Raw genomic sequence first — 12,691 nt, forward strand, 5'->3', positions numbered from 1 at the left:
GTTCATCAGCCAACTTAAACTGCAGGAATGATTTCGTTCAGAAAAATTGCCCTCTTTATATACACAAGATATGACCTATTTGACCTTGAAGTTAATTATAGATTTCGTGGAATTGCGGTAAGATCAAAAGCATTCTTATGAAAAGTACCGAAAATGTTTGTAAAAATTCCTTAGATAAAACTTAGTCAAAACAAAATAAATGAACTGTATAATAAAACAGACCGAAAGCAATAAATCAAAGATATCAAATTACATGTAAAACAATAGCTTAAATAAAGAAAATAATTCCAGGAAATAAATAGGTATCAAATTACTCGTGGGAAAAATTCTTTAGATAAATCACAAACCGGAAGCAATAAATCAAAGATATTATAAACAACAAGTAGATGGTAAAAATTCCTTAGATAAGAATCTATCAAATTACACATGTCAAAATTCTAGGAAGTATGACGTCATTTCCGGCTCAGCATCGTGCCCCCCGTGATGTCATATCCATCTCAGAATCATGGTCTGACCCCCCCCCCCCGTGATATCATATCCGCCTCAGAATCATGTCCTCCCCGTGATGTCATATCCGCATCAGAATCGTGGCCTCCCCCGTGATATCATATCCGCCTCAGAATCGCACCCTCACCTGTGATGTCATATCCGCCTCAGAATCATGGTCTGAATATTACCCCCCTTGTGATGTGATATCCGCCTTAGCATCACAATACTTACCTCTTATCACATGCTGATCAAAGTGCATCAAAAATCTCATACCAAATGATCATGTTCACACATATCCAAATAGCGTATATACTTAGATTCAAAATTTAAATTTTCGCGCCAAAACTCAGGTATGCGCATGCGCAGTTCAATTTTAGTGGGTTAGAACTCTCCCTGTATATCTACTGGTGCAGTCTTTCTAATTTTTCGCATAAAATAGGGTCTCTCCGACCACTGTGGGTGGCATGACAAAAGGGGTCAAGCAACAATTTCATGTTTTTACAGGAAACGAAAATAACACATTTAAAAATTTTTCTGATCATTAAAGAAAGATCTAAAAAAAACAGTTTAGAGATATTATTTCGCTTTACCAGTAGAAATACAATTTATGAAGATAAACCTACATATTAGAGAGAAAAATAAGTAAAAGTGGACCATTTTGGGGTTACGTCAAATGTGCATATTTTCTTATAAAATTAATTGTTAAAAAAATATACAGTTTAAAGAAAAACTGAAAAATTAGTTTTTTAATATTGAATTAACGAATTGAATGCAAAAAAGTTTGCTTCAAAAAAACTGTTTGTTTTCAAGAAAATTGTTAATTAAATGTTAACTTTTGAAAGTAAACAGTACATAAATTTTCAAAAGCAAACTACAAACAGGAATATTTAAAAATTAACAGAAGAATAATATTTAAATTATTGAAAATTAGGTAAAGAATAAAACTATTTCTAAATAGACAAAAAAAATTCAGCGAAATTTAATATATATTAAATTATATCAAAAAGAAAGCAATATTTTTAACCATATTAACCTATTCATAATAATATTCATTTCTTTTGTTTTTAACCGAATTGCATTGCAAGTAAAAATTTAGGCTATTTTTCATTCTTATTTTTATTAAAAACGAGTTTAAAAAACAATTTACAAAAAAAATACTTTTACAGAACTGTGCAAATGAATTTACTTGATTTTTTTATGAAAAAATCTCAATTTCGAAAAATTGTTGCTTGACCCCTTTTGTCATGCCACCCTTCAATTAATATCCCGATTATGAAACACCTATTTTATTCAATTAATAATTAAAATTGTATTGACTTATCCCAATAATTTCAATATTGACTGTAAAGAATTAAATACAAAGAATAAATTCTAGTTAAATAGATAATTATATAATCAATTTTTTTGGTAGAAAAGTAATGCGAAAATACTGAAAATATTTGAGGTTGTGTTTGCTGTATATTTTTTGTCTGTTCCATCAATCGGGACATGCAAATAATAAGTGTACCTAATATGAAACGATACCCGGTAAGAAGCGAGGAATAGAAAAAGATTTCCAGAAATATTCTGTTAAACGAGGGTTTTTTAATCCTTCTGAATAGGCGAATTTCCAAAAAAACCCAATTCCTCTGTGAACAGCAAAATATCAGAAAAATTAATTCTTCTCTATTTCTCGTGTCAATGAGATGATAAAAAAGAATTAAGAGTTTCTATTTTTTTGAATGCGCAAAATTTGTCTGCTTCTCAACGTTCCAAAAAAAATACAGAATCCTATCCTTTCGAATCGACAAAGTAAATCTTGTAAAAGCGAATTGAAAAAAATAAGAAATAGCTATTCTTTTCAATCGACTTTAAGCGATTCTACGTAGTCAATTCAAACGAAAAGAAATTGTTTATTCTCTTCAATTGACTGCTTCGAATTTTAGAAACGCATTAAAAAGAATGGAACTTTTGACAAACAATTTGAAAAAGCCTAATCTTTCCAATTATTTGTAGGAGCTCCTCTAGTTATTGTCTTAAAATAAAACGCAGTGACAGATATTTTTCGCGTCGTGTGAATTTTATTTGATTTCAGTGCTAAATTATTAAAATGAAATATTAAAACTAGTGAAAATATGGTTAAAAACGCACAGTGCTTACGATAAATTAAAAAATTCTCTTATTGAAATAAATGAAAGAAATTTTAAAGTGTTCAATGTTTAACGTCAAGTTTTCAAAACCTAACCTTTTTTTCAAGAGAAATTTACAGGGTGTCTAGCGAATTATGATTTTCAAATTCCCGGCAAAATCCCGGATTTCCCGGACCTAAAACTAAATTATTCCCGGATTTATTTTTAAGACATTAATGACTATACTATTAAAATTTCATAATTTTTTAAATACAGTGGAAACTGAATTATACGAACTAATTCAGGCAGGATCTGGTTCAGATAATCAAAAGTTCAAATAATAGAAATTGCAATTATTTTTTTTATATTTGTGGATAAATGATTATTTCTGAATTATTTTGCAATACCCAATGGCATTTATGTCTTCTTTTAGATATTTACATTAAAAGTCACTGAGGTTCAACTGCAATAAGTTAAAAATATTAGGATTTATAATTAAACTTTTAATTGAAGACTTTAAAATGTTAAAAATGTATGCAACAATTATATAAATAATAATAATATACGGTCAATTCTACGTCACAAGTACATGGAGTGTATAACTCCTTTTTCATTTTAAGCCAAGTATAATAAAGTAAAGAAAAGTAAAGATTTCCTTCTTCTTCTTCTTCTTTACTTTATATTTTATTTATTGCTTTTAGAAAAAAGGTATACGTATCCTTTATTTTTCTATTCTATAGGGGGACCAAAATATTTTTTGCAAACTATCCTTATTATTTGTAAGTATGTATTAGATAAGTTTTCTAAATTCAATAGTTTTAGAGTTATAGATTTCAGAGTCTACTTTTAAAAATCCAAAAATTTGGTTACCTATAAAAAATGAAAAAATAGATTTACAATAATATATTTTCATCCTAATTGAAAATGTGGACTGAAATTTAACGTGAAATTGCCTATATACTTATAATATATCTTTTTTTCATTTTTGAAAAATATAAGACTGAAGGTAGTTCTCTGGCTTCTACTCTTGTAAAAATTTATTTTCTTCAAATTTTCAGGAAATGTTTCTTTTGGTGCCCTTTAAATTTGGTAAAAATTTCAAAACCCTTTGCCCCAGGTGCGAATTTAGGTTGGCCGCCAGAGTTTGAAGGTTGGCCCAAGGTTGGCCTAACTTTGGCAAGCGAAGTTTTGGTTGCCAGAGTTTGCCCAACTTTGGCAAGTACTAGTGCCCACAGTTGGCTCGACTTTGCAAGCCAACCATTAAATGCAGAGTTTAACCAACCGTCGGGCCAACTTTGGCGACAAAGGTTGGCACAACTCATCAAAACGTAGTGTAAAAGACTTTCAGTTTCGGTTGGCTGAACTCTGGGCCACGGTTGGCCCGACGGCTGGCAAAACTTTGTCAAATGCAGTTTAAATGACTTAAACTTTCTTGGTCGGCCGAACTCTAGGCCACGGTTGGCCCGACGGTTGGCAAAACTTTGTCAAATGCAGTTTAAATGACTTGATTTTTCTTGGTCGGCCGAACTCTGGGCCACGGTTGACCCAACGGTTGGCAAAACTTTGTCAAATGCAGTTTAAATGACTTAAACTTTCTTGGTCGGACGAACTCTGGGCCACGGTTGGCCCGACTGTTGCAGCTTTAATATACCTTTTGCGTTATGCACTCTCATGTGAGCGTAGCGTAGTGGTCAGTGTATAAGTCTTCGGTGCGTTAGGTTAGGGGTTCGATCCCAGCGAGCGTTAGATATTTTCGAAAATGTATGTATGAGATTGTGTTTAATAATAATAGGTAAAGGCTATATCTGATGTTCCCGCTAATAATAACCTGTTAATTGTTTAAATAATTTAGTTTTTTAATAATTTTTTACCTTTGGCTGTTGAAGTTGGCCAAACTTTGAAAATTGTGGTTGGCCCAACTTACGCATCTAAAGTTGTGCAAACTTTGGCGTCAGTCTTTGGACCAACCATTGAAATGTATAGTTGGCACAACATATGCATTGTAAGTTGGGCCAACTTCCTTATGAGTTGTCGGGCCAACCATCGTCGCCATTAGACGGCGACCGTTATCATCTGTATGGTTGGCCCAACCTCTGGCACGAGAAGTTGGACCGACTTTGTAAAAGTTGGCCCAACTATGGGCCGACCAAAAAATCGCACCTGGGGCGATGCTAAATTTTGACTTATTCAAGTTCAAACTTTCACTTTTCCATGCGTTTATGTTAAAAATAAAAAATGTCAACCATAATATCTCGTTTTTTGACATGGCAAAAGGTTTTGAAGTTTCTATCACATTGAAAAGGCATCCGAAGAAATATTTCCTCAAAATTTGAAGAAAATCTATCGAAAATCAATTTTTAAAAGAGTAACAACCGGAGAACTACCTTAAACATAGAGTTATTAAAATAGAGTGCGCGAGTTATACCTTTTACCGTGAGAGGCATTCTTAGGCGCATAGAAAGAGACAAAAGCATGAAAGTAGACCCCTTTTCTTACCTTGTTTATTGGCGCATGTGCAAGAATGAAAGTTTTTGGTTAGGTTTTTGTCTAAAAAGATCGCATGAAAAATTGTTTTAAATATCATAAATGTTTTATTTTAATTTTAAATTTATTTTAAATTATTTATTTGTCATGTAAATAAAAGAAAAATATAATTGCAAGCAAGCAACAGTTGTTTCGATGCATCAGCTGTTTCACTATCGCGCATGCGTTATTAGAGAAAGAAAGGAAAGGGGTCTTCTTTTCGTATGGCTGTCTCCGTCTATGCGCCTAAGAAACATTTTGGTCGCTTGCGCACTCTATTCTAATAACTCTATGACCTTAAATTGAAATTTTTTTAATATATTTTAATGAATTAGAGAAAATTTCCAAAAATTCCCGGATATTTTTTTTAATACCCGGCAATTTCCCGGGTTTTTCCCGGTCGAACTAAATTCCCGGCAAATTCCCGGTTTTCCCGTTTTTCCCGGACGCTAGACACCCTGCTGAGAAATATTGAGTGATAGTAAAGCAATTCAGTGGAATAGAAATTTCTACTGATTTGTTGTACTCTCTCACTCTTTTGAATGCGCGTTTTATATTTTGGTGAAGTCAATTAAGAATAATAGATTTTGCTACTTTTCCTTGCTCCACCGAGGAATTGGATTATTTTGGAAATTCGCCCATTCAAAAGAAATTAACTTTTGAATTCTTTTCAATTCCTCGCTTTTTACCGGGTAGTTTGACGAAAACCTGGCTAACCTTAATTTAAAAGCTAAAATGTAATTAAACATTTTTTTTTAAATTAAATAGTATACAGAAATAATAATTCTTATATCGTGTAAAATTTATTGAAATAACTAGAATTTTCTTATAGCCAATTTGAATTGCATTTATTTTAATTTTTGTAATACTGTTCCATAATAGGGACAAAATTATGAAAGCGTTTCATAACTGGGACCTTTACCTTATGCCACGACTTTTTAAAACACCGTCAAAACCGGAAAGAAGGCATTAAAGCATCAGGGTGTATCGTTTAATGTAAAACAAAAATTCAAAGTTTTTCTGAATCTGTGATAGATAGAAAAACGCATTTAAACTTTTGTAATGTAAAAACATGAAAAATGAAACCACTGTTAATCTACTATGCTTGTACCATATAAGTGACTTTCTTCATTATTATTTCCTTCATTTCCATCCTTTAATAGAGCAATTTGAAGCTGTTTTCAGTATTCTTAAGCTGCTACGATAAAGGAAAAAATATCCGATGGTGCTAAAAAGAACTCGAAGCGCTCTTGGACACCTTTTACAGATTTCGATTTTTTCACAAAAAAAAACTAGGAAATTACTTCTCATGATATAATTTCTATTCTACACATCATAAAGTATGGTTTAAGCAAAAAAAACAAAATAAAATTTTTTTTGGGTCAAAGGTGTCACTCCCCCTTAAAGGCTTTCAAAATTAAAGTGTTTTGTAATTATATTATGATTTAAACTTCAATCTTATTTTATAAAATAAAAAAAAAATAAAAAAAAGTCAAATATGTAGTTATGTATAAAAATAAAGTTCATTTAAAGAAAACTTTTTAAGAAACCATTTAGTATTTAGCATTTCAAATAGGTTTTGAGACCCATTTTTAACATCTCTGGTTATTTTACTGTAGGTAGTATAATAAAAAATTGTAATTTATTAGAAAATAATACTTAATTAGGGTAAGTCTGGGGGAGATGGCCGTATGGGAGAGATGGCCAGTTCAAATATTTTACAGAATTTGTAAATAAATATCACTTATTATGGGTTATTCTTCAACCTTTTGTGACTACTAATAAATGTAAACAACAAATTGTTGAAAAATAATGAAAATGTAAGCGTAATTCTTATACATTTTTTTTTGCATATGTCTAAAATAATTTGAGAATTTCAGATTTCTTATTGCTACATTGTTATATTTTAACGGATTTTTTAATTTAAAGTTTTATTGAGTAGTGCCCACGCTTCGATATATACAAAAAATTAAGGGAAAAATTATTTTATTTATTTAATATTTTGATGTTCACTTTTGTCATGTATTATTGAGTGAGATGGTTATTAATTACTTTTATTTAAAATTTTTTATGTTAATGTTAGATACTTAAGAAATATTAAGGAAAAACAAATTAAAAATGTCTGAGAACAAAATAATTGATCTAATTGACAACAGAGATGGAGATATATTTGTAGGTAGAGCCGAAAATTACAATCAAACGACATTGATTAAAGATTGGATTCAGTGCAATATTTGAAATTTTTGACTACATGAAAATTGAACTGAATCCCATAATAAATTTTTAAAATGTGACCAGAATAAGAGAAAAGTAATTTGAACGATTAAAAATTAAGTTTAAGCTAAAACTAAAAAATTATAAGTATTCGCCATCTCTCCCCAACATTCCGGGAGAGATGGCCAAATGCACTTTTTACAAAAGGTAAATTTTGAAATTGTTCCTATGAAAATATTTTATTTTTCGCTCAATGTTTAATTATCAATAAAAGTTTAGACATAAATCGCTTTTTTATCATTTTTACAGTACTTTAAAAAACTATGGCCATCTCCCCCGGACTTACCCTATTATATAATATAGTATAATTAATTATATATTAATCAATAACGTAATTATTGATACACTGTACCTTTCTATATTTTTATATTATTTGTTAATTGATAATCTTGTAATTAGTCTACGTATATAGCTGTTGGATTTACTTCAATAAATGAAATTAAATTTTAAAACTAAATTATCATAACATTAATTAATATATACCATTAAATGATTTATATTTTTGAGTAATTATATTTTTTGAATCTTGGGGAAAAATTTGGAATGTTAATTAATTAAACGTTTCTTTCAAAAGTAAAATACAATAGAGTATTAGGACATCTATATAACATTGTTTCGACACAATTTTAGAAATAACATATTGTTGAAACACAATTATATAGAAAAAGATTGGAATGATAATTATTACAGATAATATGTGACTTTGATATTATATACATTTTAACAGATTCTAGTTACAACTGACAGAACAGTTTTTTATTATGTTCATATCACAGATCTATAACAATGTTACATTGTTATGTAACATTGTTATAGATCTGTGATATGAACATAATAAAAAACTGTTCTGTCAGTTGTAACTAGAATCTGTTAAAATGAGGTTATATAAAAGATCTATATAACTGTATCTTGTAACAGATGTTTTATAAAACTAGTTATAGAAAGTATTTGCTGGGTATTTTTTCGCGTTTTAAACTTTTTAAAGAAATGTGTTTTGACAATATTTAAAGAAAAATATTCTGATTGATATCCTTTTCTCTTTAATTTTGTGTAGCTTTTTAAGACGTATACATATTTTAAACAATTATTCTGTCATGTTAGCCAAAGTTATTAGCATATTAAAAATTGTAAAATTCCCTTCAAAACTTTTTTAAAGAAGGAAATCGAGAAAGCCGGAAGAGACTGAGCTGTAATACCAATCATTTTAATTTATTTAAAATTTATAAATCAAAATAATTTTAATTAAAATTAGTATACTAAAATAAATCTATTAATTTCTAATTCGTTTTATTGTTCTTCATTTATTTTTTTTGCACTAAACGTCATAGAATAACTCTGCGCCGTGGTGTGGTGCAGCATAAAAAAGTCTATATAACTGTCATTTACTTTTAGGTAGTATTTCTCGTAGTCATGGAACCGACAATCAACCAAAAACGAATTTCAGATCCATATATACGATATATATGGATTTTTTTACTTTTTTACAGACTTTTTACTTTACAGGCAGAACTTTTTTGGAAACTTCATAGTAAATTTTTAATTTTCATTTCGTTGGCTCATTTTTTTAAAAACAACTGAATTCTTTTTTTTATTTATACTTGGAATTTTGATAAAAAGTAACTTAATAATCGCCAAACACCTACGCTCGAAGCGTATTTCTGCACTTACAATCTCTCAAAATGTTTTTAAAAAACATGGCGATTTATAATAATTTTCTTTATTGAAATCTGACTTATTAGAGCAAGTTTTCACTAGGATAAAATGTTATTTAATGTAATGATAATGACTTAATTATAAATAATACGGTAATAAGTAAACTATTACACCCCGCTCTCTCTTTCAATATGCTATAAAATTTTACCAATTTGTGACTTGTACTTATTAATACTCAACTGTTCTATAATAAACTATGAAGTTTTTTAAAGAAAATATAATACTATAAGACATGATTTATCAAACAATTTGATTAGGTAATTAATTTATAAAAGAACTATACTTATTCATCAGTCAATTTTTACTGATTGAATATCCAGTGTGAGTTACTGATAAATCAGAGCTATATTTATCACTGATTTAGATTAAGAGAATAACTGAAAATATTCAGAACATTTTTGTGAAAAATTAAAATTAAATAAAGAAATTTTTAATTGTCATATAATATTTTCTAATACAAAAAGAACATTATTTACTTAAACAATTCATTCATAATTTTTGAAAAAACAAAATGCAGAAAAGAGTGACAAATTTATTGTCTAAAAAATGATGAAATATCTGAGTCAACTTTTGTTAACTATAGGGATAGATTTAAAAGTACCTTTGAACAGCATTCCTTTGCCTTTATCACATAATTCTACACGTGATTCTTTTCAGCATTGTGTCACGAGACTGAAAGAGAAAACTAAAGAAACTATTTTACTCCAAAAAAATTAAACAACTTTCAAAAAAATATTGTATTTTTACAATTGTCAATAATTTTTTTAACAAAAAAAATGTTCAATAAACCGGCAATATGAAATGCGTGTTTTTGTGAGCTGGTAACATCAGAAATAAACATCTGATTCCTTACAGGTCTGCCGTGTGACTGCCGACTCTGTCGCAGTGATAGAATGGGCTAAAGTTTCGCGGGTCGATCGAACATGTTTCTGCACGCTCCAACCCCCCGCCACCCTCTATGAACCACCCATAATCGAAGCGCAACGCATCCCTTAGCCGAAATAAAAAAGCGCACCGCCGCATTCGCTGTAGCACAATCATGCTACTTAATATACTATACGTATATTAATATTTTTTACAACAATAATATAATAGGTAATTAAGAAATGTTTTATTTTTTTATTAATAATCAATAGCAGTGAAATTAAAATTAAAAGCTTTTTAATAGAGTTTAATATATTCTAAATAATAGACATTATTTGCTGAAGTGTTAGACTCCTTATATTAAAAAAAAATATTCCTCTTACAATTAGTTTTTAAAATAAAACATTGTATTAAAATGAAACTTATGTATGCATAAGTGTATGATTAAAATAAAAATTGATGTTCAATTATAAATAAGAAAACTAAGTCATCTTATTTTTTAAGCATTTATTGTTTTTAAAACTTCGGCTTCATATAAACAGGTCAAATACAAATTGGTTTTATAATCGGAGTCTTACTTATAGCTTAGGTTTTAGATTAGGTCACGCATCTGGAGTTTTTTAATTTCCCTAAGGGTTTAAATTTTATTTTAACTATCATATAGTAACGAATTATTTTCCTTACAGCTACTTTGGTTGTGCTTTGAGAATATTTATTCTAACTTCATTGAATTTCTTAGCTCATAAAAATTAAATTCATATTTCATTTTCTACTTTGTATACAGAATATTTACAATTTCCACTTAACTTAATTTACATAACCTTTTCCCGACTACAACCATTTCAGTGACTAGTGACTCATAAATGCGATTGTTCGCACTTATTTTCTATATCAAACGTCCAGCTTTATATTGTTTTGATAGCAATGCAAGAAAGAAAGCGGGATTCACTTAAGCTCTTTGCATATTCAATTCAATTTGATTTAATTTGCACCAATTTGTGCAAACGAATTCGCATTCGAAAGAAATGATTAAGGCATGCATTGAATTCGTGTTGACGAATTGAAGAAAATTAAAGTCCCCAAAACTTGTCTAACGAGTTGGTACGAATAGAAAATTCGGAAGTTCAATACAGTTTGACGAATTCAGAAAAATTTCAACATGGCTCAAATTCGTATTTGTCGCAAAGCGGGATGCACTGAAGCTCTTTGTGAATTAATTTTAATTCATTTCATTAGTTTCCGTTTACTGGGATACTAGAAAAAAAGGTTTCACCATAAACACGGTGCAAGCAGCTTATTTCTAAGTGATGACACATAGAAATAAGGTGATATACGCTCTTTGACGGTACATGCATAAAAAATTACTGTCACTGCAAAGGTTGCCCTTCTAATGTTTTATTGCCCCTGGTTATGGTACGTCAAAATATAGGCGAATTTTGACCTATTTTTTAAATACAGTTTCAGAATTAAATCTAATTTGAGATGAGGAGAAGTCAATGAACCTACTAAATGTTGTGAGAGAATATTTTCTTTAAAAGCAAACCAAGAAAGAAAAGGGTTGACAATAATACAATGAGTACATATATATTTAAAAATTAAGAATCTTATTTTAAGAATAACGATTATTGAAGGTGTTGAAACTGGTTATGGTTACCTCGATTTCCGATCTGAAGTGGTTATGTGGAATAGACACAAAGGAGCCGTTATCGGTGTCCTCAATGGTTGAATATTATAGCCTTGTTGTTTACACTAATGGGATTTAGTGTATTGTATTCTTAGGGATTTACTTTTCTTCCAGACTGTCGCCTCCACAACAAATTTCGACACTTCGAAATTAAATATACTGTTTTAATCAGCAATTAAATCCTCAATTAATTGATATAATGTTTCAAATTGAAGAAAATTCAAAAAAACATTATTCGATGACAAATTAAAACAAGAATATCAAAGTATTACAAATAAATTTTGCAACATCTTCAAATGTAATGAAGCAATTAATCAGGTGAAAACAAGAAGAAATGAAAAATTATTATACACAACAAAGGGAACTTAAACAAGTTAATAAAAAATTGAACAAGTGCGAGTTGTACTCGCACTGCAATGGCGGGTTCCGTACACAAATATTAAAACAATACTTGCAACATTTATCGGTAATTGGTAGAATTAAAATAAACAATTAAAAAAATATATTAAAATCATTTGATAAAAAAGAATAACTAAAAAATTAAAGTATTGTATATATCTAATAAGCAGAGAAGCATTATTATTTAATAATAATAAGCAGAGGAACTATAATTTTGAAAATTTTGTTCCTCTGCTTATTATTGTTTACAATATTAGATATACAATAGGTACTTTAATTTTTTTTAAGTTATTTCTTCTTATCAAATGATTTTAATATATTTTTTTAATTGTTTATTTTAATTCTATTTTAATTCTACTAATTACCGATAAATGTTGCAAGTATTGTTTTAATATTTGTGTACGGAACCCGCCATTGCAGTGCGAGTACAACTCGCACTTGTCCAATTTTTTTTTATTTTTAGTTAAGAAATTAAAGTCAGAAAACAATCTCTCATTTATTCTCTTAAAATTTCACTCTTCCTTAAAATATTTAATGCCACGTGTTTAAACTAAAAAAAATTTAAAAAAAATTTTTTTTTTGAAAAAAAAAATTTTTTTTTAAAGTTTTTTAAATAAATTTTTTGTCGTCAGACTGT

The 12,691-nt window shown here is 29.1% G+C and overlaps 1 protein-coding gene across 2 annotated transcripts in view; it reads right to left on the reverse strand.

The window, feature by feature from the left end:
* LOC122503648 overlaps positions 1 to 9,961 on the reverse strand; it is a 133,746-nt gene extending 123,785 nt beyond the window's left edge. For both annotated transcript variants that reach the window (XM_043614273.1, XM_043614274.1), the window contains exon 1: positions 9,709 to 9,961. The gene's annotated coding sequence lies outside the window, so the exon portion shown is untranslated. The remainder of the gene's footprint in view (positions 1 to 9,708) is intronic.
* Between the last annotated feature and the right edge of the window lie 2,730 nt (positions 9,962 to 12,691).

This window comes from Leptopilina heterotoma, unplaced genomic scaffold (genome assembly GCF_015476425.1).
Source record: "Leptopilina heterotoma isolate Lh14 unplaced genomic scaffold, ASM1547642v1 Lhet_267, whole genome shotgun sequence".
NCBI lineage: Eukaryota > Metazoa > Arthropoda > Insecta > Hymenoptera > Figitidae > Leptopilina > Leptopilina heterotoma.